Genomic DNA, 6,185 nt, shown 5'->3' with positions numbered 1-6,185 from the left:
AGGCGTGACATGTTCCATAAAAATCTGTAATCATTGTGTTTAAAAAATTAAAAATGATGTTTAAAAAATAGAGAAGATATTTTGCAGAGTTCATAATACAAAAAATACTATGAACATGAGATGTTGCCACTTTTCATTAATCATTTGAGTGTAAGAGGTTGTATAAAAGAAAAAGGTATTTCTTTGGAAAACCAACTGAGTTTGTTGTGAATGATGCAAACACTATTTTAGCTTCATGATGTTTATATTTCTAAAGCAAGCCAAATATATTGTATAAAACTTATTTTCGTTCTAAGAGTCATTTTCTTAATCTCAAAGCTAATTGGAGTTTAAATCACCAGGAGAAGAATCGATATGGAGTAAAAAAATCTTATGTTTCTTAATATCTAGTAGAATGTGCTTGCAAATTGGTGATACGGTTGGAAGATCTATGAAGATTTTTATGAGTGAAAGATTCTAAAGGCTCTACTATTTTATTGTAATGAGGTTGAACAAACTTAAGGTAATACTAACAAGCTTTATTTGTTGAGAAATGATTGAACACTCAACATTTAGGCAAGACCCTTACCCATTTATTGATGATCGGGAAAAAAATGCCATTATCCTGGGCTCAAAACTAGGAGTACTACTCCCTTGTAAATCATTTAAAGAAAAAGTTGGGGCAATAACATGTCTAAGTAGATAGATATTTTAAGTGGTATAGATATCTCATTCCCTGAAATACGTAATTTGCTTCCTGTCACATGCTTCATTTGTCAGGAGATCCACCACATTATCCCCTTCCCTAAAACTGTTCAAAACAATTATATTTCCATCTTCTTTTGATTGCATTATTTTTTGACAGAATATGCAGCAACCATTAGTTGTCTCTGTGTTGGGACTTCGTCAATACGAAAATATTTTCAACATCGATTCTATGTAGATCCTCTTGAAGGAATGTGCTTCAATGAATTCCAAATCTTGATAAAATGATTATGTGATAATGTAAATACTAAAAATTGCAAGCACTAGATCTCCTTGATTACTGTGTAGACCCGTGCATGCTCCCGCCCACAAGGTTCTCGTAAGATGCACCGCGGCAGGAAGTTGGCATAGGAAGCACACCAATGTGTCATCAACATTTAGATCACCTATCCTTTTTAGATACACTTGCATTGGCAACAATTATAACTGGTGATGCACCTTCAAGATGATTGTTTCAGTCTGGAACAGATGATCATGCTGCTTGGTTTGTTTCACGTCATCAAAGCAAACCATAGAACAAACAATGATACAAAGTTATGTATATTTCCCTCAATCAAGGAGGTTGTTGTCGACTTCCATTAATGGCGAACCATCATTATTGCCAAATCTGCAACTAGAAGCTACAGCTGGAAAAAACTAGCAAAGAATTCCCGCACTTTTGCACCTTGACTCCGAAAGAACACTTTGCTATAATCGTCATATGTAAACAACACTAGCATTAGATGCCATTGCAATCATTTGTTGACCTACAATCAACTTCATCAATTGCCACAAAAGTATTGATATTGAAGGTTTAATTGCAGGCTGCTAGAAACCTTAAAAATTGTTGAAGATCTATTGCTTCACAAACCAAATGCCAAGTCGTTTTAATTAAATGATCCTCATCATATGAGGTTCGCTGAAACACATGGAGAAATTCTAGCCTGGACCTGGTTTGGCCAAACCTAAACTAATTATATGGTAAGTGCAATACACTTGTTGTGTGATTGATGGACAGTTTAGGGAAAGTGAACAATCATATAGAAAGTATGATACACTTGTTTTTTGATTGATTTGGTTTGGCCAAACCTGGTACGGGTAAGAATTTTCCAACCACTTCTTTGCAGACCTCTAACATTAATTATCAATGCATAAAATGTCTTTTTCAGCCTAAAAGAGTTCACATAGGTTGCCAGTATGCCTTTTTTTATTTGTACCATCATCTCACCAATGGTTATAACTATTACATTCAATATGGATGACAACGTCCTGAATCAAGAACCACATAACTGCATAGCTCTGTGCAAAATTTGCCTCTATTTTTTATATCTTGGAACCCACCACCATCAATATGGATAGATTTTATAGTCATTTAATAATCTTCGGTTCCCCACAACCAAATTGCTAGTATACTTACCACCCTACGTGCATGCCAATTTAGTTGTTTCAACATTGCGACTCTCCAATTTGGCCGCATTAGATTTTGGTTACTAACACCTTCATCACAAATTGTATCATCACCATGCTGCATAGATTTAGCATTAGTCATGACCCATAATGACATGCTGCACCACCATTTGTATGTCCATGTCGTGATCGATGCGTTGCTGCCTTTGTTACTTGATATCTTTCATTCCAAATCCACATGAAATACTTCGTGACAAAGGTTCTCTCTCTAGTAGAGTAAATGGCACTTTCAACTTGTACCACTTCCAATCTTGGTCATGGGTGATGATGTTGTTGAGAGTCTTCAATGCTAACTAAACGTTTGTAAGAGTTTGAATTTCTCTTCAACTTGTTATTGAGAGATTAAAAATCATGGATATTGAGATGCTACTTATTACCTATTTCTATATTAACCAAATTTCTGTTGTTGGACAGGTTGAAAGGTTTAATCATGTAAGTTTAACTAAGATTATAGTGAATATGTGTTTTTAAAGAAAATGTACTTTGGATATGAAAAATAGTTGCATATTGAGAAAGATATAGAGAATAGACAGATGGATCTAGAACCGAAACCAAAACTACTAGAAAAAATATTTATTGCTTTAAGTATGGAAAATAACATACCAAGAGATCTAATTTGGTCCCAAGATAGGATAATATAAGGGAATGAATGCCTTCCAACTCATTACGTGGCAAACTAATAGTTGTGCACTGAAAGACTTATGAAAAAAAATAAAAAATAAAAAACATGTGTGCGGTGATAAGAGAGAATGTATAATAGTTGCAACAATCAATTACTTTTGTGGCTTCCAAACATGGAAGGCAAAGCATTTTTTTTATCAACATATCAGAGTAAATACAAAAAATAGTATATAATTATGGAAGATATCCTAGTTCATGTCTTCTCAACTTCATTAATGTAATTTAGAATATTAAACCGTTGGGAGAATATGATTTTTTAACTATGAGCCATGATAGTTAGTACTATAAGTTGGGGTCACAAAAATATTTTCTTATGACTATTTATTTTTTCTCAATTTTAATTTTATTTATTTATTTACTTTTTTCTCCTCCTTTTGTACTCTTATCGTTACCACAAAAAATTTTCACCTTTTTCCTCTTGATGCTTCTCCTAAATCCTTTGTGATATTCTATTTTCTACACAATACCCTCATCATTTATATTTTTCAAAATAGAGAGTTGGCCAAGTAGATATCCGAATGTTTTTCAAAATAGAGAGTTGGCCAAGTAGATATCCGAATTTGGATGTTCTCCCTACGACGTCTTAAATATGAATTATTTTACTAATCAAATCTTCAAGTTTCAAGGCAAAGAGATACAACAATCGTTTTTGGTTTCTTAAATAAATTATCATCATTCAACAGTCAATAATATTAGATATTGATATATGAAATGTGTTCAACTATTTTTCTTCATATGTGCATACAAAATTCATATTTTTGCATCCCATAAATTTAGAATTAGTATTATTTTAGTTTTATTGGTCACAAGGATCTCGCATCATATCTTGTAATTGAGAAACCTTCGTCAAACTAATGTTAATTCAATGATCGTGGACTACACATATGGTTGCCGCTCGTTGATCTCGATGCATGATGGGTCGAGATGAAGAGGGACCCAACCTAGGATCGGATTGACACAATAAAAATAAGTGGGTAGGTCCATTCAGGACTAGTCCGAAGCGGATTGTAGATATCGATATATGGGTAGGCCCAGCCTAGTGACCCAAGATCTCCTAATCCTAGGTCAAGCTAGTGGGCTGGTCTAGCCAGGGCCAATAACTTTTTTTTAATAATACATGTCATATATTTTTTATTTTATTCTTTTAGGTAAATTATTCGAATTTTTTTATACTTTTGAAACTCTAAAAACTTTTATCTTTATTAGTTCTTTTTTTAAATTACTACATCAATTCACTAATACTGATTGTTATTTTTTAAAAGTTTATTTTAAATCTTTTTTGGGCTTGTTATTCTTTAGGTTCATTATTGTTAGCTTGTTGGTTAAATTGTTATTTAACTTAATTATGTGGTCTTAATTAGTCTCTTTTTCATTATAATATTTTTATTTTATTTGATTATTTATTTATTTATTTTAAAATAAAATCATAAATTATTTAAGTTCATTCGAAAAAGTATCTCAATTTCAATAAAAAAAAATAGGCACAGTCAGGCCTCGTCTGAGCCTGGCCCATGTCTCAATGGGGCTAATTCATGATCTTGACCAGAGTTTAAAGATGGATGCATTTGGGCCTCATTTAAAGGCCCATAACCACCTCAAAATCGGCCATGAATAATATTGGGTTGATCCTGAACATGTCTTTTTGGGGCTAGACATTCTAGTCTTGGAAAAAATTATGAACCTTGAGTCGCTGAGTTTTAAGGTGAAAAGATCTGAGTGCAAGCATTGTTTTCAAGGGAATTAAGAAGCTCAATTTGGAGATATAACAAAAGGTAGCAAGGGTACTTCTTGACACAAAATAGAGCATCTAAGAGTGAGAGCAAGAGAGGTTTGTAGCAAGTTGAGCACGTTGAAGCTAATGAAAGAATTTACAAACTTAAATTAAAGTTGAATCTCTTGTTGAACCCTAATTATAGGAAAAAAATCTCTTAAAATATTCAAAATTTAATATTTATTTTTCAAAACTTTGATAGGAAAGGAAAGTAATTAAAAACAAAATGGAGAGAAAAAAGAACAACAATTAATTATATACCTGAGGCTCAATTAAACTTGCCGACAGAGTACAAGAGATGGGATCTTGTGATAGCACATCACCGGAATCTTCATAGGGTGAATTTGAATTCGGTGCAGACAAAATTACACAGCCAAAATCTTCGATATACGTTCTTGAAGAATTCTGTTTGTAAATCATACGACTACGATGAATTAACAACTCGATTCGGAAATAAGGGTTAAACAAGAAAAAAAAAAGAATCAAATGCTTGAGAAAATGGAGAATGGAGTTGCATGTGTAAAATTCATCTTACGTTTTTGGAGTTTTCTGCCATTTCTCCACCGTTTAAGGAGTCAGAGGTAATGTTCCTAGTGCCTTCCGCTCTCAGTACTCTATGGACTTGAATAGTGTTATGCAATAACTGTGTTAAGGGAGAAAAGGTTTGAGTAAACGTGAAGTGTGATTGTGTGTTGAGTGAGAGTGTGTGAGTGATGTTGTGCATATATGTGTTTGTTTCTTGAACCGCAAAGCTTGACACGATGTAGCAGAAGGCATGGAAGTTACATTTTGTCTTTTTCTCATGATATTTTCCTCTTAATTTCTTCATTTTTAGTTTATTTTTAATTAATATTATTGTAATACTTAGTCAAGAAGCATTTTTAGAAAGAAATATAAATATTCAAGCTACCTATAAATACAATTTAATAAATTATTTTCTAATCAGATTCTCCAAAATAAAAAAAAAATTAGTCATATATACCTCTGTTGGCAGTTCAATCATTTTGGGATTTTTGTTGAAATTCGACAACATTTTAAACAAAGGATCTATTGTGATATATGTGATAGGTATGAATTAATGTAATTAATGGTGTGGAATATAAGGATAGGTATGAATTAATATCAGTTACCTGGACTCTAGTATTTTAAGTTTGAAATTAATTGCAATTATAATAAAGTTATACAAACAAACTAATTGGTTCATTGCCACCACAAAATTTATCACTCTCAAATATTTTGGAATAGAAAAATCAATTGACACTTTTGAATTCATTAAAATTATCAATAAAATAATAAAATTGATTTGTACAAGCCTAATCGAATTTTTCATTGGGCAACTATATCAAACGATTTTAAAAAGAAAAAAAGATGTTCGAATTTAAAATTTCCTCTTTTGCGGAAATATTGACAAAATAGTAGAAAAAAAATAGAGAGAGATTTGACTGGCTACAAACCAATTATTGGGTTGTTTAAAGTTCATGCAAAGATCTCCAACTCGTCATCATTCATTTGATTTTGTTTATCATTGCCCGACTCTGATGGA

General features: G+C 32.3%; 1 long non-coding RNA gene across 2 annotated transcripts; it reads right to left on the bottom strand.

Moving 5' to 3' along the window:
- Positions 1-700: 700 nt before the first annotated feature.
- On the bottom strand, positions 701-5,399 carry LOC148785005 (uncharacterized). 2 transcript variants are annotated; one of them, XR_016062783.1, is made up of 3 exons: positions 5,178-5,399; positions 4,904-5,047; positions 701-1,490 (listed from the first exon to the last, which is right to left on the bottom strand). It is a non-coding gene; the product is annotated as an uncharacterized LOC148785005 (long non-coding RNA). The 2 variants fall into 2 exon arrangements; XR_016062784.1 differs by having other exon boundaries at positions 701-1,431.
- Between the last annotated feature and the right edge of the window lie 786 nt (positions 5,400-6,185).

This window comes from Sesamum indicum, linkage group LG11, assembly GCF_026168435.1.
Source record: "Sesamum indicum cultivar Baizhima isolate 11 linkage group LG11, ASM2616843v1, whole genome shotgun sequence".
NCBI lineage: Eukaryota > Viridiplantae > Streptophyta > Magnoliopsida > Lamiales > Pedaliaceae > Sesamum > Sesamum indicum.
The sequence above is the reverse complement of the archived record's forward strand: the minus strand, read 5'-3'. Positions and strand labels throughout refer to the sequence as shown.